Below are 24225 nucleotides of genomic sequence, written 5' to 3'. Positions count from 1 at the left end.
AATGTAGTTACTGGTTTTTCATGGAAATTTGCATACATTTTATAAGCAATCACTGTAACATCTTGCTTGATCAGTCAGTGCTATCTCCCCATCCTGGATGAGCTTGCAAGTATTCTTTTCTTTCTCTCCATGCTTGGAGATGAAGACAACATCATCCCTGTGGTTAGGAAACGTTCCCCTACTCTGGGATTTCCTCCCTTTTTTTCTACTCGTGGGGAGGAGATCCTGGCTTCTGACATTGCTCTAAAGGCAAACTTGGCAATTTTAATAAGACTTGTGGACTTCAACTCCCATAATTCGCCAGCCATCCTGGGAGTTGAAGTTCACAAGTCTTAACTTGCCAAGTTTGCAGAGCCCTGCTCTAAAGGTGTCACTTTGCTTATCTTGGTGAGCATGATAAAGTGATTGGGCTATGGGTGTGATAGATGTGACGTTTTGGAAGCACTTGGGACTTCCAGAACTGGGACCAAAATTCTAGTAGTTCTAGTAATTTCAGTAGCTTTACTGACCCTATTTGTCCAATACCCTTTAACTACAGTAGTCAACCTAATTGTATCTCCTAACTAGCTGTGTCCAGAGACACATACATACTATGGATTTCCCACTTCCTTTAGTCTTGCCTGATATTCCATGAGCCATTGTCCTAGGAAACTGGGGGGGAGGAGGGAAGGTTTCATGTCATCAATGGCTCCTTTGGTGGGCAGAAAGGAAGCAACAGGCATGGCTTGACCCCCGTGGGCAGCCTCTGTCTTTGAGATATATGCATCATTTAAATAATGCTTGAGGAAAACAGGAACTCCCCCTCTCCCATTTGTTGTCCCTTCTTTCCTATTATGCCATATGTAAAGAGCTGGATTTTAAGGCATCCCTTTAAATTAAATGGAGGAAAAACATTTGTTCAACTTCCAAGAGAGTAGAGAAATAGGTTTAACCTTAAGTTTTATTTAATCTAAGCTTTTGCTCACAAGATTAATTGTATTGTGTATATCATAATACAGTAGTTTTCAGTCTTTTAGGCTAGAAAAGTTTGTACATGTTAAAATGTAATTTAAAACAAGATGTTTAGAATAACAGAGTTGGAAGGGACCTTGGAAGTCTTCTAATCCAGGGATCTCCAACCTTGACAACTTTAAATCCAATCCCCTGCTTAGGCAGGAAACCCTACTTCAGACTAATTGTTATCTAATCTCTTCTTAAAAACTTCCAGTGTTGGAGCATTTTACAACTTCTGGAGGCAAGTTATTCCACTGATTAATTGTTCTCACTGTCAGGAAATTTCTCCTTAGTTTTAGGTTGCTTCTTTCCTTGATTAGTTTCCACCCATTGGTTCTTGTCCTTCCCTCAGGTGCTTTGGGGCAAGGGTCTCCAACTTTGGCCACTTTAAGACTTGTGGACTTCAACTCCCAGAATTCCTCAGCCAGCTTTACACTGCTTTGCTGACTGAGGAGTTCTGGGAGTTGGAAGTCCACAAGTTTTAAAGTGGCCAAGGTTGGAGATCCCTGCTTTGGAGAATAGTTTGATTCCCTCTTCTTTGTGGCAACCTCTGAGACATCAGAAGACTGCTATCATAACTCTCCTAATCCTTCTTTTCATCAGATTAGACATATCTAGTTCCAGCAACTGTTCTTTATATGTTTTAGCCTCCATCGTTGTTATCTTTGTTGCTCTTCTCTGCACTGTTTTTAGAGTATCAACATCTTTTTTACATCGTGATGACCGAAATTGTATCGTATTCCAAGTGTGACCTTACCAAGGCCTTATAAATTGGTATTAACACTTGCCCTGATCTTGATTCTATCCCTTTGTTTATGCAGCCTAGAACTGTGTTGGTTTTTTTGGCAGCTGCAGCACACGGCTGGTTCATATTGAAGTGATTGTCTACTAGGACTCCCAGATCCCTCTCACAGTTACTATTATTGAGCCAGGTACCGCATGTACTGTAGCTGTGCATTTTATTTTTCTTGCCTAAATGTGGAACCTTTTTTCATTTTTTGAATTTCATTTTGTTAAATAGCGCCCAACGTTCAAGTCTGTCAAGATCCTTCTGTACCTTAAGCCTATCTCCTGGAGTGTTGGCTATTCCTGCTAGCTTGGTGTCTGCAAATTTGAAATTTATGTCATTACATAATGGCTCATTGGGAATATCCATTCAGAAGTGCTAGAATTGGGATTTTGCAGAATATCCAATTCATAGAAAATCAAACTATTAAAGCTCAGTGACAAGTAACTTTTGCAAGAACCTGAATTCAAGCAGGGGGGAAAGTTTCAGAACACAAAACTGCTCAGTTTTTCTACTCCTCCAGGAAGAGCCATTTTAAAATTCTGTTTGTTAAACAATGTTGCCTGCCCATAAATACAGTATATGGCACAGATGAACTTAAGTTCCTTATTTACATCTTTAAAACCACAGTTTTCCGATTAAGCAGAAACCCACTTTTCAGAAAAGTTGTTTGGTGATGGTAGCAAACAGTACAAAATCAAGAGCCCAGCTAAAAAGCAGAAGTGGGCTTCTGAATCTCAAAACACACCATACATTAACTTTGCTGCCTAATACGTGGTGGGCTCATTACAATTTTATCTCAGTATTGACCATTCTGCTCACTCTACCTGGATTCATTTGCTTTCCTCTAGAGCGGTCTTAGTTCTAGCCTTAGCAACTTTGAGAGGCGTGGAGTTCAATTCGCAGAATTTTGGGGAATTGGGGTTGAATTGAAGCCCATGCATCTAAAAGTTCCTAATGCTGAGCAACACTACTCTAGAACCTTAGTGATTGTGAGAGGCTGTTGTCTTAATTCGCCTGGAGGGAGCCAGATGTAGGTCTGATGTATACCTTGCAAACAATAGCCATGTTTAAATTAGATTGTGAAAAAAATACACGTCTTTGAAATACTGGCAGTTATACTGGATGGCTACTAAAGCATCAAGTAGAATTATTAATTAGATAAGTATTTATGCAGTTCCTCTTGCGGGTTGGTGCTTTTTGGTCATCTGAGATGGCCCAAATTGGTCCTCTTGCTCTTAGGTTGGGAGTTAATGCTGTATTCCTCCCTATGATTTCAAAGAGAGACTGACCTTTGAAACTCAAAGGGGTTTAAAGATTGGACCATGGAAACTATCCACAGATAGCATTTTTCCCCTGGTCATCTTGCAATCCTGCGTGATAAGCGGAGAATAGAAAACACCACTGATGTCTAGGTACTGAGCAGTGTCGGGTGTAAGAGGATCTACATGCTGTGTATTTATGTATGCTTGCTTTTCTTTGACCAACATTTCCACACAGGGTGTGTGCTTGAGAGATTTTACTTTTTTTCCAGTCAGGGTAGTTTGTGTATAATTCCTGAAGCTTATTTTTGTTGGATGAACGTGGTGATTACTCTATCAGATTGTTGTAGTATAGTGTGATATTTCTAAAATGTATAGCAAAGAAGTAAAAAAAGCGTGTTTGAGAGTCATCCTTTGTTAAAATCTTCTATATACTATTGTACATTACTATAAATGTGCATTTTCTGGAGATTTTTTTTTCCAGCTAGATTTCTAACCCAGAATATTCAAAAGAAGAATAAGCTTGAAAGATATGAATGTAGGGATTGGAATATATGGTGATCTTTATATAATGTCATACAAATTAAAATATGCTTTTGGGAGCCCCAAATATTTCTGATCTGTAGAAAATATTTATAAAGAAAAAATATACTCAGTCTAAAGAAAAAACTCTGGAACCACTTTGCAGTTCTACATTATATGTAAATTGGTGCAGTACTATATATTATTTCCAGCATCATATTTGCATAGCTTTTACGATGAAGGTTCAATATTTTGCAAATATTTGCTTATTCATCAGTATGTTGTTTTTAAAAAATTATATTTCTTAAACACATACTTACAAGTTTATGATAATGTAAAAGCAGAAAAAAACACCAAAATTCTACTTTAAATATTGTACATTAGTATCAAAATTACATTTTGGTATGAAAACAGGAAAGAAGAATTTAAATTTGCATGGTGTCTTTAGTGACAAAAATGTTTTATAGCAACTTTCCCAGGCTTAAAAGTAATCTTTTGTCTTTGGGGAGAAAATTGTACAAACCACATCATGTAATGAAAAACTCTTTTCTCATCCAGCCTTGCTTTTGAAAATAATGGGTCTCCTATGTTGAATGCAGTTATGATTAATTCAGAAGAAGACAGTTTTCCCCTTACCACAAGTAGCTAGGCAATTGCCTGTATATAACCCCTCCTTTAATATAGTTTTATATACTTTGGCTCAAGAGATAACTAGTGATAACTTTCCTTCCCCCAATGGGTTCTTATTTATGCAGTGTAGTTTATATTCCTTCCTTACAGAAGTTTATTCCTTTTATCCTGTTGCTTTGTCTACACCGAATGCTCTCTCATATATGTTTAGGAAATGGGGATATATGGGATAATAAAACTTAGTGCCTCTCAGATTTGTTGGTACGTAACTTCTGTCATTTTGTAATTAGACTTTAGTGGTGCAGTGGTTAGAGTGTAGTACTGCAGGCTACTTCTGCTGACTGCCAGCTGGCCTGCAATTTGGCAGTTTGAATCTCACCAGGCTCAAGGTTGACTCAGCCTTCCATCCTTCTGAGGTCTGTAAAATGAGGACCCAGATTGCCGGCGGGGGGGATGCTGACTCTGTAAACCAGTGATCCCCAACCTTTTTGATGCTGCGGCCCGGTACCGGCATCAGCTGGGCGCCGCGGCCCGGTACCGGCATCAACTGGGCGCCGCCATCTTTTTTTGACGAAAAAGTGCTTCCGGTGAGCTTTCTACCCGGAAAAGCTCACCGGAAGCACTTTTTTTACCAAAAAAAGATGGTGGCGCCCAGCAACCAGCGGCCCGGTAAGACTTGTTCCGCGGACTGGTACCGGTCCGCGGACTGGCGGTTGGGGACCCCTGCTGTAAACCACTTAGAAAAGACTGTAAAGCACTGTGAAGCAGTATATAAGTCTTATTGCTATTGTGGCATTGCTAGCTGAGGATGGTGGGATCTGTACCTGCAGAGCTGATACGTATCTTCTCAAAAACTCATGCTTTGACATTGGACAAATTAAAATTACAATCCATACCGTAGGATCCCCATTGTGTACAGTGAGCTGGTTAATTATTAATGTGCAGGCTAGCTAGAACTGACTTTCCATTATGATGGCTGTGCTTGGGCGTTGTTACATGTTTCAATACTTGTATGACCTTAACTAATTAGGATTGATCATTGAACTTTCTAAACTTAATTACATATGATACCCCAAATGTTTATCATTAAAAATTATTTGACTATTGGCAGTCTTAACAATCTACTTCTCCACTGAGCTGAAGGGAGAATCCAGGATGAGTAGTCTCTAGTCTTCTAGCTTTGCAGACTGAGTTGAAAAACTGAGGAGACCCCCCCCACCAACGGTCCCCAGTTCTGAACAACGTCAGGTAGGACCAATGCTCCTTTTTTCCTGATTTGAGATGAATAAAGTAATATGAATAAAGCTTGCCATTGCTGGATGTTCCTTTTGTCTATATTTCTATTCATTGTTGTTTTTTAATTGTTCAGTTAAAAAATTGCAGCAGCTGTGCAATTAATGATGTTTTCCTGGAAGATTGCTCAGCTGTGATGCAGTATACTGGGTGATGGCATTTATTTAGTAGGTCACAATTAGACTCAAAGTATATACTTCATTTAAGACAGCGAAGCTTACATCAGATGCTTCCATTTCAGCCCAATTTTTAATGCTGTGAATGTGTGGAGCAAGACACTGTGGGAGTAGATTCAGACATGCTGAATAATATAGTGTGGCTTGTTTTGGTTTTGACTTAGATACTGAATAACAATTATTAAAATTTAACATGTGTGCCGCACCTCCCCCTAAAGCCCCTGGAACAGTCTAGCCTTCTTGGGGTTTGTGGCTTGTTGTTTAGGACAGTTTGCAGATGTTTGTAATTCAATTTCCAAAATGCTCAGCAGTGGTCTTGCTGGCTGGGGAATTCTCAAGTTGTAGTCCATACATCTGGACGTTGCCCATGTTGGAAAATGCTGAAAATGTCAGATAGTTGGCTTTTTACAGACTGCGTGGTTTTATTTAAAAAAGTGCTTGCTTTGTAGAACATGCTTAAACAAGACAAAATAAAAATACAAATACTGTATGATTTAGTTGTATGTAAACCCACCTGTAGCTTTTCTTCATTCTTTTCTCCCTATACAACATAAAAATACTGCAATGTTTGCCTAAGTAGTAGTAATCACCATAGCAGTTTATGAACTGTAACTCAGTGCTTCTTGTATCTGGTCCTATTATTCTAAGCTTCCTTGCTAATTCTGAAAACGCTAGTAAGGCTGAGCTTGCTTAATGCTTGGATCTGAGACTATCAGAAACTCCCAATCCCTTGGGCTACAATGTCCGAGAGCAGTAATGGTCCCCTTCTGTATTGTGGAGGCCCATCTGGCTGGGAGAGAGGTTTACTTTTTGTTTATCCTAGTTTGGTCTAGTGCATAATTCGTAATTGATTTTAAAAATAGCAATCATATTAATAAACACATTAAGCCTACAGAAAGTATCATTTGTTAACTGCCTGAGCCATTTGAGCTTTGGGGTCGTTGTTTTGCAGCATGAAAACCACAGGTTCAGGTGCTTTTGCCCAACAAAACATTTAAGTAACTGGATTTAAGCAACATAAATTTAGTTTTACCATCTTTAAGCTTTATAAGTATTTTAATTAGGAAAATAGCTGTTAGCATGCAGGGCAGTGTTTTCTTTTAAAAATGTCGATCATTTGTATTTTTAGCAGTTTTTTATATTTTATTCAGCCTTTTCTTTTAAACTAGAGAATAATGCATATTGGGTTATCAGAATGTCCTTATGAATATACATGGTCCTTGAATTATAGCCAGGCCAGTTGTTTAACAACTGCTTGGAGTTATGATGGCCTTGGGAGAAAAAAAAAAGCTTTCCACCCCATAAAATATTTCTGTCCATCATAAAATGTGTTCTCCCTCCCTGTAGTCACATGACTGTCTTTTACGTGCTTCGCAACCATGTATGACTAGTAGAAGCATCCTACAGTCATGTGATTGTGATTTGTGACCTTTTTTTGCTGGTTTCTGTAAATAGTAATCTTCATCGTGTCTTTTTATTATAGCTGCTTCAGGATCAGCATGTATTTTTAAAAAGGAAGCACAAATTTCCATTATTTCTAGTCTAGAATTGCTTATATAATCTGATTATTGGTTGATTGGCTTATTTATCTTTTAATACTTTTGGGAAACAAAAGTATTAAATGAAATACTTGTAAGCTTCCTTGGTTAATCCTGAAAAGGTTAGGTAGACCAGAACCTGATCAAAGTTGTGGATGGGGTGAATTAATTAATTGGAATTACAAATGATAACAGAATAACAGAGTTGGAAGAGACCTTGGAAGTCTTCTAGTCCAACCCCCTTCTCAAGCAGGAAATCCATTTCAGACAACTGGATCTTTTTAAAAACTTCTATTGTTGGAGCACTCACAACTTCTGTAGCCAAGTTATTCCACTGATTAATTGTTCTCACTGTCGTGAAATTTCTCTTATTTCTAGCCTGGATCTGTCTTTGATTATTTTCCATCTTGTCCTGCCTCCAGGTGCTTTGGAGAATAGGTTGACCCCTTCTTTGTGGCAGCCCCCCAAATATTAAAACAGTGCTATCATGTCCCCTTGTCCTTTTCATTAAACTAGACATACCCAATTCCTGCAACCATTCTTTGTTTGTCTTAGCCTCCAGTCCTCTATTCCATTCCTTGTGTTAGCATTTCAAAATGGGCAATCTCACATGTCCTTCCTAACTTTTCACTGGGCTTCCTGAGAACATTTTCTGGGTTTGACTGATTAGTTAGTAGGCACAGAAAGTCTTTATTCATAATGTTGCAGGATCCAATCTTGGTTGGTCACCAGGATCTCAGAGGTGTAGTTTTTTGAGCTTTTGGGCTTGTGCTGAGGATGGGCTCCAGCAGAGTCTGAGAAACTTAGAAAATTAAATCACTGGTTTCGTTGATCGACCCAAAGTGGATCAATTGGAATTACTTACTCTAAGAGCCTGGTGGATCTTGATGGATTCCAGTAGGTGCTTGAAAATATGTGAGTCTGTTGATTATCTGGTTAGCTGCTGGCAAACCATGACTCTTGTGATGACTCTTGTGATTACTACCACCTCTCTTGCATGCAAATCCTGGTTAGTTTCTTCACTAATCAGTGAGGAAGTCAATAATCTCCGGAAACAATGTCTGGAGTATCAGCGAAATGAACCTAATCAAGCATGGAGATAAGCCTGTGCTTATATTAACGATGAGTGAATGAGCAAAGCTGATTGATTTGATTCCTGGATTTTTCTTCTTATATCAGAAGGTTGTTGGTCAGTGATCTTTTTAAGGGTTGCCTTTTGTGGAAGAGCAAGCAGTTCTGTCTGGCTGCAATAGCACTTAGACTTATATACCTCTCCACAGTGTTCTATAGCCCTCTCAAAGCGGTTTTCAGTCAGCCTATGGCCCCCAACAATCTGGGTCCTCATTTTACCCACCTTGGAAGGATAGAAGGCTGAGTCAACCTTGAGCCGGTCAGGACTGAACTTCAGGCTGTGGGCAGAGTCAGCCTGCAATACTGCATACTGTGCCACCACAGTTCCTTGGAGTGCAGCCCTTCCTGACAAAGTTGCTTGGTTTCACCTGAATTGTGAATTTTCCTTAGTAAAGTCAAAGTGGTGGTGACAGGGATGATACATTTTATCATGTGAACAAGCAACTTTGGATGGCATGATTTGTTCCAACTGTGATCACAATCATGCTTCTCTTCCCCCCTCTTTCAGGATCACCATGATTGGCTGGATCCAAATAGTTGTCAACATCTCTTTGTAGAAGTGAGTGATGAATTGACCTTATAAAATGCTATGGTATGTGCCTTCCTTGGGTCAAGCCATATTTCACAACCAGTAGCTGATCCTTTAAATTTTCTTTTTGGGAGAAAATTGTTGAGAAAGATGGCAAGGAGTGTTCTTAAAAAAAGCAATTTATCAAGATTCAGAGCTGGGCATGGAACTGAAATAACATCGGTTGCATTGGTGGATGATCATTGCAGGATCTGGACAAAGTACAACCTTTCTGGATCTTATTTGACTTTTAAGTAGGCTTAGGTATAGGCTTAGCCTATTTTGGATCATGTGTGAAGTTTGGGGTTGGGGACCCAGTTTTCCAGGGAAGGCAGTTCCACTTGGTCATAGTAAGTAGAGGTTGGCTGGTGGCAGCTTGATTTAGTTCCCTTCCCCCCTTATTTAATATTTACATGGGAACGTTGTGAGTGCTTATCTGGTATGTGGTATCAGTAAGCTGATGATTGTATTCTACATTTGAGGTGACTTGTTAGTCTATTGAAGTCTTGCTCCAGTATCTGATGATCAGAGTTAAAACTCCAATATGATTGTTTGTTCATTAAGATTTTCTTTGTTCCCTCAGTCAGGTATACTCTGCAAACTGGTATTCTGAGATTAATAAAAAGTAAGTTGTTTTTTCTACTGGTATTCTGGGAATACCAGTAGAAAAAACAACTTTTTATTAATCTCAATATTGAGTCTTATTATTGCATCCCCATGACTTTTAACACATAAGCTATGTATTATATTGGAATTAGCCATTGTCTCCTCTTTGGCAAGAAGAGTTCTACGATATTGAGAAACACCAATTTATTTTGCAAGATAAATTATTAAATGCACACCTATTTAGTTTCATGTAATTATATCACTGGTCAAATAGTGAGAGCTAATTGTTGACTGGGGGGAGGGGGAAGATCAAACCTTAGGTCTCTGATTTGTGGTGCCTGAGTCCAACTCATTTCTGTTTATATCTACCTGAAACTGCTAGGTGAAGTCATCTTCTGGAATGGGGTGAATTCTATTACTAAGTGATGCAGCCATGGAGCGCAGCAGTGGTGGGATTCAAATAATTTAACAACTGGTTCTCTGCCCTAATGATTTCTTCCAACAACCAGTTCACCAAACTGCTCAGAAAGTTAACAATCGGTTCTCTCGAAGTGGTGCGAACTGGCTGAATCCCATCACTGGAGCGCAGCAATGTAACATGACCACATTGTTTACCAGTGGCAATCCCAATAGTCCCTGGTGCCATTGTTAAGTGAGGTTTGTAGGTTGTGAAGTGAGGACTTTCTCACAACTTCCTGCTGGCTTCAAACAACCAGTCAGTGGTGAAGCTATCAGGAAGTTGCAAGTTCCAGGTGGCAGGCTGGTGGGAGAGGATGTGTAAGGGTAGGCAGGTAGCCGGCATGAGTGCAGTGGAACTTGATGTGGTGGCAGCCAGGTGGGAGAGACTTACCTGTGTGATTTACAATCTGCCAGCTTCCCCATTCACTTTGTGAGAAGTGAGAAGCTGGCACGAAAAGCTACAAATGGTGATATTGTGACTGCTACAACCATTATAAATTTGAGCCAGTTGCTAAATGTCTGGATCATGATCACCTGAATGCAGGGTGGGGGTTGCTGGGATAGCTGGGATAGCTGGAACTTTGAGGATTACTTGTAAATACAACTCATTCAGCACGGTCGTAACTTTGAATAGTTGTTAAGTGAGTGGTTGTTAGATCAGGACTATTTGTACTGTCTTGAAGTCTTCGCGCTGTGGGGGTAAGGGTGGGGGTAAAAGGGGAGACAAAGGGGAGACTGCCTACCAAAATTGCCTTTTTATACTTCAGAATGGAAAGATTAGTGAGGGAGGGATTGCAAGAGAGTAAGCTATTTGCTTAGTGCATCTGCAGCTCTCAACCCAGGGTTGCTGGTGCTGTCACATTGTGTTTGGTGTGTACAAGAATGTAAGCTAGCACTAAAGCAGTGTTTCTCAACACTGGCATCTTTAAGATGTGTGGACTTCAGCTTCCATACTTCTCCAGCTAGCATGCTCATGACCTTACATCATAAATATATCGTAATTGTAACATACAATTTTATTTCTGCATTAATTTTGCTGCTTGCAAGCCAATTGCAAAGCATGCAAATGGTGATCACATGGCTGTAGGCCCCTGCATCAGTATTGCGTCTGAGGTCAGAGTGCCAATTATACAAAATGTTAGGTTCAGAGTTTTTTGCATTTACTGGTTAGCGGCTCTTAACCAAGTCTAGCTAATCTTGAAGATAAATATGATAGGATCTGATTGGTACATGAATGGGAGATGACCAGGAAATGTCAGGCTTTTAGGCTAAAAGTCACTTCTTCAGTGCTGTTTTAACTTCAAATAATCACTAAGTGAATGGTTGTAAGTCGAGGACTACTTGTCTCAACTCATAAAACATTTTGTATACATGTTTTATAGTTGTCAACAGAAAGAAGGGGGGGGTTTCAAAGAGCAGGCAGCAGTGTGGAATCGAAAGGACCTTCCATTCATATTTTCTTCAGAGACTGATTAGATGACTGAAGCTTCTGCCACGCAATCGGAGAGCATGATTGATGACTCTTGGTTATGGACGTGTTTCGTTGGATGATACACCCAGAGGGTTGGGGGGGAAAGCAGGATCAAGGGTGACAGTGGAGAGTTGGCTATGCCCAGGCTAATGCTGGAATGTTAACTTCTAATCCTGTTTAGTTTTGGGAGTGTGGCTCGAGGCTCATGATTTAATTGGAGCAACTGCCGAAATCCTGGCCACTTGTATGGTTGGCAAGAAAACTTGAGTATTAGAAGCATGCAAAATGTTTTGAATTTAAAATACTTAAAACTTGAAATGGCTTCTTTCCAGTTAGAAATTGCTTTTTCAGGTTCAAAATTTAGATAAAACTGGTGTTATCACTGTGGAACAATTTTGAATTGAAAGCATTTTAATTCTAGGATGAGATACTTTGAGTCAGATGAAGTATTTTGATAATGGAACATTTCCAGGATTGTTGGAATAAAGTGTTTCAAACTAGAAATGAGATATTTTGAATCAAAAGGCTTCAGATTTGAAACATTTTAATACACCGGATGTTTCCATGCCATAATCACTTAAAATGCTGATACTCATTACTTTACTTAGAAAGCAGCAAGTGCTGCTGTCTTTCATGAAAAGCATGAACTGCTACTGTCTTGTCTTGACTTTGGCATTTTCTAACTTCATTCTCTTCTGCTCAGTCTTGTTATCTTTTTCTTCAAAGCATGGTGAGAAATACAACTTTGAAAAGCATAGGGTGCAGGTGGAATGGAGATAAAGTCTTTGCAGAAATTTGCTGCCCTCTTATTTTTTGTCAGTCTTCTGTATGTCCCATAGGTGCTTTTTCAGGAGGCAACCGGACTTTCTTTTTTCCTTTTGAAGACGTTTCGCTTCTCATCCAAAAAGCTGCTTCAGCTCTGACAGGATGGTGAGGAAATTGAAGGATTTATATTCCTTGCAGTGATCTGGTCATTTGCATCCTTTTGGAAGATGCACGCCCACTATCCTATACCCCCACTATCCTGTCAGAGCTGAAGAAGCTTTTTGGATGTTTGTGTTAGATAATTATATGTAAAATTGTTTATTCTAACAATATATACCCTATAATCTTTTTGTTGTATTTTTCATTTATTTTTAAAGCATTTGTTAATGCGTTTTCTCATAATGTATATGTAGTTTTGTATTTTGTTATTTTTGAGTGTTCTCTAAAATTTACACACACACACATACAGACAGAGCTTTTCCACTGCTCTTTTTTTGAACTGATAAAAAATGTGTCCTCACAGATGGTCTGTGCTCACTCACTGACTGCAGCATGCTCCCCCTCCCCCAAATTATGTAGAAATGCTGGTAGCGGCCTCTTCCAAATGAAGGTGATAACAGCAGTTTTTCCAGTGTTTTTTTCTTCTTTTTTCTTAATTATTAGCTTTGGGCTCTGTCTGTTCCCTCCCCGGTGATGTGTCCTTTTCTAAACAGAAAATGAAAACATCAGCAGACTCTTCTGCAAAAGGCGGCAACCACTAACTTTCTTTTTCCTTTAACTGTTAGATGAGATGTGCAGCATTGTGTGATCATCTGATAATTCCTAGAAGAGGAAGAATTTGCTGCATGTGGAGGAAATTTCCTGTTGTTTAAAAAAAGTAAGTCAAACCTACTCCCCATCATCCACTTGATTTCACTTCCCTACAAATAGCCATTGAGATATGCCGTGTAAGTTATTCAGTTTTGAAAAATGTAGACGAGTGATATACACCCCCTTTCGTTTAGATATTGGTAGATCTACTTTTTCATTCATTTCCCTAAAGAAGGGTCTGTCTCTCCCTTCCTTTTGTGGCCCAGGGTGGTTGGGGCCAAAAATCGAGAACCTCTTTGGGTTTTGGGGGTGGGTGGGGAGATTTAAGAGGTACTGCAAATGCTGAAAGCATCAAGTCACACTGAAGCTCCCTTCTTAAGTCAATCCCCTTTACATACAAAAAGTTGCAATCTATGACATTCCAGTAGAAGTTTCATTACCCAACTAGGTTACAGCATCAGTGTGAGGCACCGATCCCTGTTTATAAAAGGTACCAGTTGATGAGGGTGGTGGTTTTCTTCTTGGTAGTTCCTTGATTAGGGTATTGTTTTCTGCTTGACTGTTTGTCTGCTGTTAATCCCTGTTTATCTGGGTGTAGATTGACGAGGAAGATCTCTTTCTTTTTGTTTTCATTTTAGACCTTTTTGTCTTTTTTTGAATGGTGTGTAAATGTAGTTTGTAGGTCTGTTGATGACTCATTTGTCTGAATATTATGTCTTCAGGAATTTCCTTGCATTTTTAGATTTGGGTTTGTCTAAGATACTCAGTTTCCTGTTAATACTATAGATGAATCTGTCCAAGTGTCGTGAGATTAATTTTTTATTGTGTCTTCTGACTCCTGGTTGGAGTTCATAAATGCAGTCTGCTGATCTTCTGCCTATCTCATCCTATATAGTGAGTGGCTGATACAGTCTTTACTCTTTATGTTGTAGATTAGGGGTCTCCAACCTTTCCAGTTGCAGACCAGCAGGGTGTGTGTGTGTGTGGGGGGGGGAGAGGATGATTCCATGTGAACCACAGATAGAGCTGGATGCACTTGCCCACTACTTCCACAGCCCGGATCTGGCCTTGGGGCGGTTGGGGACCACTGTTTTAAATAATTCCTGATTTTTCTTCTTGGGTTGCAGCGTCTTTTGGTTTCCTTAAGGTGCTTTGGAGGGCTTTTGTTTGTATGTTCCAATGACACGTGGTTGTAATGGTCTGTTAGTTGTTTTGATATGTTTTTGATCTTTGGTAGTGTTATCCTTTCCATTGCTTGTGTTGGTTGTGTTACAGTGGTTTGAGTGATCGGACACTTTTTGATATAGTTGCATGGCCTTCCATTGTGTGGGGATGTATTATAGGCAGTCTGATTTATTTTTCTGGTGCCTTAGGTTGCTGCAGTGTGTTGATATTTGTCTGAGTGATGCTCTTACACAGCCTCTTGTGGGAGGTTGGGTTGTTACTTTGGTAATGGAGCATTTGGTTAATGAGGGTTGCTTTTCGATAGTTTTGAAGTTCTAATTTGCTGTCATTTCCTCTTCTGTGAAGGATACCCAGGAAGGGTTGTGTGTTGTTATGGTCTTCCCATGTAAATTTTATTCCTTTGAAGATGTTTTTGATTGTCTCATGTATCTTCTCTCTAGCAGCTGTTCCATTTTTATGACAAAGGTGTCATCTGTATACTGGTTTTATGCTTTTAGTTGTAGGTGTGGGAATGCTGTACTTTCTAGTTGCCGCTTACGGTTTTTGCTAGGAGAACTGAGCATGGTATGCCATGGATATTCGCATCCACGCTGTGCCGAGAGTCCAGGATGGGTTAGACTCCTCCCTGTGATGTCATAGAGCTGAGTCTGCCTCTATATAAAAAGCTAGCCTGTAGCCAGGTCCCCAGCTTTGACTCAGCTCCTTCTTCTCGAATTGAGCTCATGTCTCTGGAAACCGTCTATGTGTTTACAGTTCAGCTACAACGAATAGGAAGCAGAAGGTCTCTCTTCTTGCACAGCTCCCGGGGACCCGGTGAGCTGTGCTTCAGGGAGAGCGGGGATCCGCTCTCTTGGAGTGCCGAGGATTCGAAGCTACCTAGAGCTCCTGTGATGCTGTAAGTTAGGGGAGTGCCTAACAAGCCTCCCTCGCAGCTCTCCCTCATGAAATTGGCCGGCTGCAATAAGAGAAGATCGGAGCCACTGATAAAGCGCTTCCCAGCTGGGCTTGTTTTTCGCGGGCGTTTTTCAACCGATTTTGTCGCTTGGGGCTCGTTCTCGGCCTAAAGAGCGCAGACCAGTCCCTAGAGGCCGAAGCAGGTGTGGGCTGCCATTTTAAGACTCATTAGCCATAGTGCATGTGGCGGGTGGCCACTTTTAATTGGCCCGACTGGAGGAGCTCCAACGCCATTATAAGCCTTTGGCTTGCTCCGGATCAAGACCTCTTTCCTTTTCAATAGGCAACACATTAGGAGGGTTGCTTCCAGCACCTCTTGTGCTTTGCCTATCTTTATGATGGATCAAGACAAGGCCCATGCAGAACTCTTGGGCCTAGAAAACCGGGGCCTTCAGGCCTCTAGAAGAAAGAGAGAGAGGCAACTAACTCAATCTGCGCAGAGAGAGGCTGTGGTTAAAATCATAGCCAAGGCTCTGGCTCCAAAGAAAACCTCCAAGGCAGAACTCAGGGCTGAAAAAAGAAGGCATGCTGCCTTGGAGAGGCAGTTTAACAAGATCCTGAAGCAATCGCAACAGGCTTCCAGTCGTGGGGAATCCCCCGGGGGAGGGGGCAAGGGGTTGCCTCTTCCAGCCATCTCCAATTCTGGTCCCCCGAAAGATCTGAGGAGCAATTCTGCCCCCAGGATTTAAGCAGATCTGGACCCAATTTTATACAGGCCCCTTGGGGTCTCCCTCAGGGACAGATCATCCAGGGTAGTTTGCGGCCTAGGCCTGAGGCCTCCTTCACCCCCATTGCTGCGGAACTTCACCCAGCTGACTCGCCCACGGGCAGCAGACCAGGTGAGATTAGGGGCGTGGTCTCTGTGGCCATCAGGCAGGGCCTGGCAGAAGGGTTTCAGCAGCTCCTTTGCCCCTTAGGGGGTGGACAGGCCCTATTCCTGGCCTACCCCTCCCCCCGTCCCACAACAGGGGGGGTATCCCAGACATCAGGAATATAGTGGTCCTTCTACCCACTCAGAGTGGGGAGATTATGAAGACAGGGATTATACCAACCCTTATCCAAATTTATCAGATGAGGAGGAATTTTGCCCTGAACAAACCCCCTCAGCCGCAGTATTTAAACCTGCATTATTTAAACCACTCCTTCACAAAGCTTTGGTTACCGCCAACTGACCCCTGAGGAGAACCTGGTCACGGGGACTCCCTCTTTTCCAAACCAATCGTTCACACAGAGGTTCTCCCCTCTCCTCTGTTGTTTCTCGACCTGGTTAAAGAGCAGTGTGCCTTCCCTGCTGCAGGGCTTTGCCCCTCATCCCATGATAGGTGCTTCTACAATGTGGGGCCCTCCTTGGCTGGTGCTCTTGTAGTGTCATCCATTGAGACTCCAGTTGTAGCCTCGTTTTCCTCCTCTGGCACCCCCACAGAGCCAGAGGACATGGTCAAGGCCGATGACAAGCACTCCGAACAGACTCAAACACACTCAGCAGGCCGCAGTTTGGGCTGTCTGGGCCTCGAGTGCAGCATCATTTTTCACGAGAGCTTCACTCCGCTGGCTGCAGCAGATGCAAGAACGGCTTCCACCATCAGACTCCACGTCGCACCAGGATCTGAACAAGATTATAGCGGCAGTGGAATTTACGGAAGACGCCGCTCTTAACTCAGCCAAGTTTGCCTTCAGGGCTATGGCCTCTTGGTGGCAGCGAGACGGCTCCTGTGGCTGCGAAATTGGCCGGCGGAATCTCGTTGGAAGTAGAAGCTGGCTTCGGCCCCCTGCACAGGTGAAAAACTCTTTGGCAACACCCTAGAACCTTACCTTGTTGAAACCAAGGACAAAAGGAAGGTTCGTTCTTCAATGGGAAAGAGGGCAGACTACCGCCCAGCTCCGTACTTCCGCCCCTCTTCCTTCTGGGCCGAGCCTAATACACACTTTTCCCAAACCCAGAATTGCGCTAAGAGCAACGCCCTAGGGCTTCTGGCAAGCAACATCAGAATCCGGCTAAACGGCCCTTTCGTGGAGAAGGAGGTTGTTTCTTCCGACGCTCCAAGTAACGCTCTGTTCTCCTCCCCACAGCAGAGGCCGTTTGGCATTCTTCACCTCCAGGTGGGAGGAGTCAACGTCGGATGCCTGGGTACTCAGTACGGTGAGGTCGGGTTTGCAGCTGGAATTCCTATCGCCACCTCCAAAGATTTTTGTGAACTGTCCCGTTTCTTGGGATGGTTCAAAACGGGCCCTTATGGAATCAGCCATCCAACACCTTGTGGACATAAGAGCCATTCAGCCAGTTCCAGTGGATCAACGAGAGCTTGGTTTTTATTCTCGACTCATTGGGGTCCCAGGGGGTGGGGAAGGTGGCGAGCCATTGTAGACCTCAAGTTTTTGAACGAGTTTATCCCATATAGGCATTTTAAAATGCAGACCCTGCAATCAATCCTAGAGAGCGTTCGGGAGGGTGACCTCCTCTCCTCCATTGACCTCACAGAGGCTTACCTCCATATACCTATCTGGCCCCATCATCGCCAGTTTCTTCATTTCTGTTATCAGAATGGCCACTTCCAGTACCGAGCCCTTCCTTTTGGGCTCTCGTTGGCTCCAAGGGTCTTCACCAAGGTTCTAGCGGCATTGGTGGCTTCGCTCCAAGCTGTTCTGTGAGGATCCAATGTTATCTGGACCACATCTTGATCCAGTTGACGTCGGTAACCGCCGCACCTCCTAACTACCCTACAGTGTCTACAGGACCATGGATTTTCCATCAACTCCAAGAAAAACCATCTTTCTCCCACGGCCTGATTACTCCACCTGGACACTGTCTTAGATATGTCCCTGTGTCAAGTCTTCCTTTCCCCAGATCGTGGGAAAAGCATCAACAAGATCATCTGGCAGATTCAACGACAACACACTGTCCCCTTGTCCCTTCTGTCCAAGCTACTGGGGAAGATGATCTCCTGCATCGGCATCATCCCGTGGGTACAGCTCCATTCCCGATCTCTGCAATGGCTCCTGCTGCCTTTTCAGCAAGCAGGCACCAGCCACACTGCCTCCAGGGTCCAGATTCCATCTCAGGTCCTTCGCTTGTTCAAGTGGTGGCAATCTCCGGCATTTTGGAAGGGCCATCCGTTCAAAGAACTGGACAGAATCCTTCTCACCACAGATGCCAGTCTCCAGGGTTGGGGAGCCCATCTAGCTGGTGAGATAGCCCAAGGGAGTTGGTCTCAGCGGGACAGGGATTGCCCTATAAATTGGCTGGAGCTCAGAGCCATTTTTCTGGCGCTGAAGCATTTCCAAGCCTCAGTAGCAGGGTCCCATGTGCTGGTGATGATGGACAATGTGGCCACAAAGGCACATGTCAACATTTGGGAGGGGACAAGATCCAGGGCCCTGGTGAGGGAAGCCGAACGTCTGGGGCGGTGGACGGATAGGCACCTGTTGTCCATCAGGGTGGACCACATCTCCGGGGTCGACAACACCCAGGGCGACTGGCTAAATCGGAGCAAGGTCGACCATGCAGAGTGGAATCTCTACCCTTCTCTATTCAGGGATCTTTCTCTCAAGTTTGGGACTCCAGTAATAGACCTGTTCGCCACTCCCCTCAACGCTCAGGTAAATAGGTTTTTCACCAGATTTCCTTCCCAGGGAGCAGAGGGGACCAATGCACTTCGGAGCAGATGGCCTCCAGGTCTCCTCTATGCCTTTCCCCCTCTTCCCATCATTCCGGCAGTCATTCGGAAGATGTTGGAGGAATGGGCGGAGCTAGTTCTCCTGGCCCCTCATTGGCCCAGGAGACCCTGGTTTGCAGATCTGGTGAACCTGTCAGAGCCACACCGTGGAGGATCCCGACCAACAGAATCTCCCTACATCAGGGAGCCTTACTCCATCCGGATCCTCAATGGTTCAGATTGACCATGTGGCGCTTGAGCGGCAACATGTAAAGGAAGCCAACCTCCCTGATAGGGTTATCTATGCTATCCAGGCTTCTTGCAAACCCTCTGCTATGTGCATCTATGATGTCACCTGGAAAGTTTTCTGTAACTGGTGCTTGAGGGAAACCTTAATTCCACCTCTGCTTCATTAGCTGAGGTGTTTCTCTTCCTTCAAGATGGGCTTGAGAAGGGACTTGCTCCTAACACCCTGCGTCGCCAGGTGGCTGCCCTTTCATCTGTTTTGTCCTGGGATACAATTCCTTCCTTGTCACATCACCGATCATCGGTCTGTAGATTTTTGAGTGGCAGCATCTCCTCCTCTTCCACCAGAAGGGAAGCGGGACCTCACAGGTTCCTCCTTCTTGTCCAGTGGCACATAAACATTTCACCGTGACATTGTGTGCAATATTCAGGAAAACAGAAGGGGTACAGGACCATGTGCTAGAGAATAGGACACACAGTGAGCAATGGCAGCATGACCACCTTTCAACCCAGCAAGAAAGGGCCATTCCTTTCCTTCCCCATTGGCAGGAGTGGAACTCCTTGATCCTGCCTGTATTTTTTTGTAATAATTAGAATGTATTTATTTATACATACCATCTATAGCAGGGGGATAACAATTAATTTTCCCAAGGGGCCACATGAGAAGCTGTGGCTGCTGTGGAAGGCTGTGAAAGCGCATAGGCATGCACGCACACACATGCATATTTTTTTTAAAAAAATAGTTGCCTTCAAAATAAAAGCAATTTTTTGCAGGCCACACAGAGAGAGATGTCGCCCAGAGGCTGTAAAATGCGTAGGTCTGATCTATAGGCTGCTCAATTTCTAATGACTCCGGGCAATTTATAATTAAAAAGTCAGAAAAGGAAAAGGAAAAAAACATAAGCAGCCCAAAGGCAAGCTTATAAAACAACAGCCCAGGAGGCTGAAGGGAAAGGAGTGAGCTCTACGGAATGGGCACAGTGGTGGAGAGAAGTCCAGCAGCATCTGAGCAGCCTTATCGCTTCTTCCATCAGGGCAGACCTGGAAATGACCACACCAGTGTTCCTCCTTTTCTGTAGGCACGAAGCAATTGGGGGAAGGGACATTGTTATGACCGCAGGGTATCGATGCCTAATCTTGGGAGAAATGCCATTATTGTAGTTGTACCAGACAGGATCATTTCATTGCATTAAGGAGAGTTTCCGGATTATGTTAACATATTCAGGGCAACAAATAATGCAAGAGCAGCTGCACCAAAATAGCACATTTTTATCCCCCCCCCCAATTCCTTCGCAGTCTCCCCTGCATCTGGGACAAAGGCAGTATATTTCTGTCTCCAGAAGTCAGATCTTGGCTCTACAGTTGAACACCAAGGCTTGCCTAGAAACCCTGCAGGATTTCTGAGGTCTGTGTTGCCTTGACTGAACAACTCCTGCCTGTTGGTGAAACGTCATTCCAGCTCTTTTCCAAATGGAAACCTGATCTAACTTTCAGTCCATGTGGAAATGTATTTCCTGAGGGAATAGAGAATCGATAAGATTCCAGGGTAGAAATTTCCTTTGTGTTAGTCATTCTGTAGTCAAGACCAACTGGCTGGTTAGGAGCCCAGCACAGAGCCTGTTGCTCATTAGGTCTCTGTTAGCATACCTAATCAAGCACTAACTAGTAAGGTTTTTTTTAAACATCCCACCTTATTTTTATAAATACGGCAGTGAACCTAGCTTAATACTCTTTCTTCCTCCTGGTCAGTTAGACTGAGAGAGAGTGGCCCAAAGTCACCCATCACGCTTTCATGCCTAAGACGGGACTAGAACTCACCGTCTCCTGGCTTCTAGTCTGGTGCCTTAATTGCTAGACCAAACTGGTTCTCTGGCTATTCAAACTAGATACTTTAAATCAGGCTTGTCCAACCCGCGGCCCATGGGCCGCATGCGGCCCAGGTCGCCTCGTAATGCGGCCCAATGCCCACCCCAACCTTCATGAACGATCCAGCGAGGAGGAGGAGGAGAGGCAGGCGCGAGGCGGGCGAGGCGAGCAACAGAAAAGGCGGGCAGCCGCAGCCCAAAAGTCCCGCCCCGCCACCTCCTGCTTCTGCCCCCCCCGCCGCTGCCGCCGCTGCTTCTGTCCCCCTGCCGCCACTGCTGCTTCTGTCCCCCACTGCCACTGCTGCTTCTGCCCCGCCGCTGCTGCCGCTGCTGCTTCTGCCCCCGTTGCCGCTGCTGCCGCTGCTGCTTCTGCCCCCCCGCCGCTGCTGCTTCTGCCCCCGCCACCGCTGCTGCATTTGCAGGAGGAGAGGTAGGGGTGAGGCGGCGAGCTTTCTTTCCCCCTCCCCCCACCCCGCAAAATTTGGCCGGAAAATTAGTAAAAATAAATAATTTGCAGGAGGAGAGGTAGGTGAGGCGGGCGAGCTTTTCCCCCTCCTCCCCGCATAAAATTTGGCCGGAAAATTATAAAATAAAAATAAATAATTTTAATAAATAATTAATAATAAATAATTTTATTTTATTTTATTATTTTATTAATTAATTTAATTTAATTTAATTTAATTTAATTTAATTTAATTTAATTTAATTTAATTTAATTTAATTTAATTTAATTTAATTTAATAATTTAATTTAATTTAATTTAATTTAATTTAATTTAATTTAATTTAATTTAATTTAATTATTTAATTTAATTATTTAATTTAATTTAATTATGTGCGGCCCAAACCAAATTTTCATCTTCTAATGTGGCCCAGGGAAGGTGAAAGGTTGGACACCCCTGCTTTAAATGTTGCCTTAAATGTTCAAGCCTATCAACTTAATCACAAGATTCAGAAAATGTCCCTTGCATCTTGGAACATTCAAGCTGCATTAACTTCCTTAACTAGTATCCTTTCTAACAACAACAAAAAAGGAAAAGCAGTTAATCATCCTTACCTTGCCTGAGTGGGATACAGATGGATCTTTTTTATTTGTCCATTGTCCGTGGGGGCTGGAGTATTTGAGGATCTGCCTTAGTTCTATTTTACTACCGGTCCCATTAGGCTGGTCAGGACAGTCGTGATCCTTAAGCTGTCTATTAATAGAGATTTGTCAGCTAGTGGGACTTTTTCCATAGGACAGTGGTGGAGAGAAGTCCAGCAGCATCTGAGCAGCCTTATCGCTTCTTCCATCAGAGCAGGCCTGGAAATGACCACTCCAGTGTTCCTCCTTTTCTGTGGGCACGAAGCAATTGGGGGAACTGGAACAGGGGATTCCAACCTTTTGGACCTCAGGGATCACCAAATTCATAATTTTAAATCCCGCAGACCACTAATATGAATCCAGCATGCCACTCACTGAAGCGCCTGGACTCCCACTGTCGGGATGGGGTCCTTTAGGCACTTAGTTTGGCTGCCTGTTTCTGCAACCTTAAAAATACTCGTCATTTGGACCCATTTCCCACAGAAAACAAAACACCAGGATCACTCATCTCTCTTTCTCTCTCCTTCCCTCCCTCCCTCCCTCTCTTTCTCCCCCCCTCCCCCTGTCCATGGGGGTGGGGGGAAAGGAACCTCTGAACTTGTGCTGGTTGGTGGGAATCTGATGTCTGGAGGCCGACCAGCCATGTGCTGAAGACCCGATGGCTGGCAGGGAGGTGGGGAACAGGTACCGGCGGTGGATGGACTGATGCACATGGGAGATTGCGGCATCAGAGCCCTTCCCAGATGTTCTCTGGCCTGCGAAGGGGTGGGGCTAGGGGCAAAGGAACCTCCGAACTCAGGTTGCCTCCGGCATTGAGGAGGCCGAGCGGCTGGCAGCGAAGCCCTCAGGTGAAGATGTTGCAAGAGGGAGGCTCAGACCCTCCCCTCAGGAACCGCAAAATGCTCACCACCCCTCTGGCACCTGCCAAGCCTCCTCCTTCCCGTTGGGCATGGGAGCGCTTCTGGCAAGGAGGAAGAGAAGCATGGTGGGAGGAGGCTTGGCGGCTGCCAGGGGGGCAGCGAGCGCTTTGCAGCTCCTGACGGGAGGGGTTGAGCCTCCCCCTCGCAGCATCTTCCCCTGAGGGCATCGCTGGCAGCCGCTCAGCCTCCTTAATGCGCAGAGGCAGGAGGCAACACCAGTTCAGAGGTTCCTTTCTCCCCCTCCCGGTTGCAGGCCAGGGAACACCCAGGAACAGCTCCGATTCTGCGATTTCCTGTGCCCCTCCCCTCAGGAGCCGCAAAGCGCTTGCCCACCCTCTGGCATGCTTCTCTTCCTCCTCGCCAGAAGCGCTCCCATGCCCAGTGAGAAGGAGGAGGCTTGGTGGGTGCCAGAGGGGCGGTGAGAGTTTTGCGGCTCCTGATGGGAGGGGTCACTGCAATCTCCCGCGTGCTACCCTCCCTCCCCACACGCATCAGGCCATCTGCTGCCGGTATCACCCCTGTTGCAGACACAGATGCGCTGCAGGCCACACAAAAATTCTCACGGACCACTAATTGGCGACCTCTTTCTCTGGAACACCGTACCACTGAGATTTGGCTGTTTTCTCATGTGTGGAGGCCAGTAGAATAATTGAGCCTGTGAATGGTATTTTCACGAGAGCCATGGGGACACAGTGGTTAGAATGCAGCACTGCAGGCTAACTCACTGCTCAGGAGTTCGATCCTGACTGGCTTAAGGTTGACTCAGCCATCCATCCTTCCGAGGTTGGTAAAATGAGGACCCATATTCTAAAGGGCAATATGCTGACTCTGTAAACTTGTTTAGAAAGGGCTGTAAAGCACTGTGAAGTGGTGTATAATTCTATTGCTATTCATTTTGTGTTGGGAATGGTGTGTGTGTGTGTGTGTGTGTGTGTGTGTGTGTGTGTAAATATATACAATTTATATACTACTAACAGATAACTCAGCATTGCCTGGGTATTTATTTATCCCAATCCTGTAGTCGGGACTCACACTGTTGTACTGTCTGTCGCTCAATTCTTCTATTCCTCCACAAGAGGGAGCCCTGTGAAGCCATTACCATGGCAGAAGCCATTTTAAAGGCACACACACACACACACACACACACACACACGAGGACTGTTAGGGTTGTCTTTCCCCCACAGTATTTGTTTCCAGAGGGTAAATCATCTGTATACCAAGTTTGGTACATAAAAAGATTTTCATCTAATCTAATCTCATCTCATCTCATCTCATCTCATCTCATCTAATTGTATTTATAACAATTTG

The 24225-nt window shown here is 43.8% G+C and overlaps 1 protein-coding gene across 2 annotated transcripts in view; it reads left to right on the top strand.

Annotated features, from left to right (window-relative positions):
• The window catches only part of KDM4B (lysine demethylase 4B), a 239305-nt gene that overhangs the window by 6000 nt on the left and 209080 nt on the right, over positions 1 to 24225 (top strand). For both annotated transcript variants that reach the window (XM_087952780.1, XM_087952779.1), the window contains exon 2: positions 12987 to 13078. The gene's annotated coding sequence lies outside the window, so the exon portion shown is untranslated. The remainder of the gene's footprint in view (positions 1 to 12986; positions 13079 to 24225) is intronic.

Source organism: Notechis scutatus, chromosome 1 (assembly GCF_049901735.1).
Source record: "Notechis scutatus isolate UNSWTSFEM ecotype Mainland chromosome 1, rNotScu1.2, whole genome shotgun sequence".
Lineage (NCBI taxonomy): Eukaryota > Metazoa > Chordata > Lepidosauria > Squamata > Elapidae > Notechis > Notechis scutatus.
The sequence above is the reverse complement of the archived record's forward strand: the minus strand, read 5'-3'. Positions and strand labels throughout refer to the sequence as shown.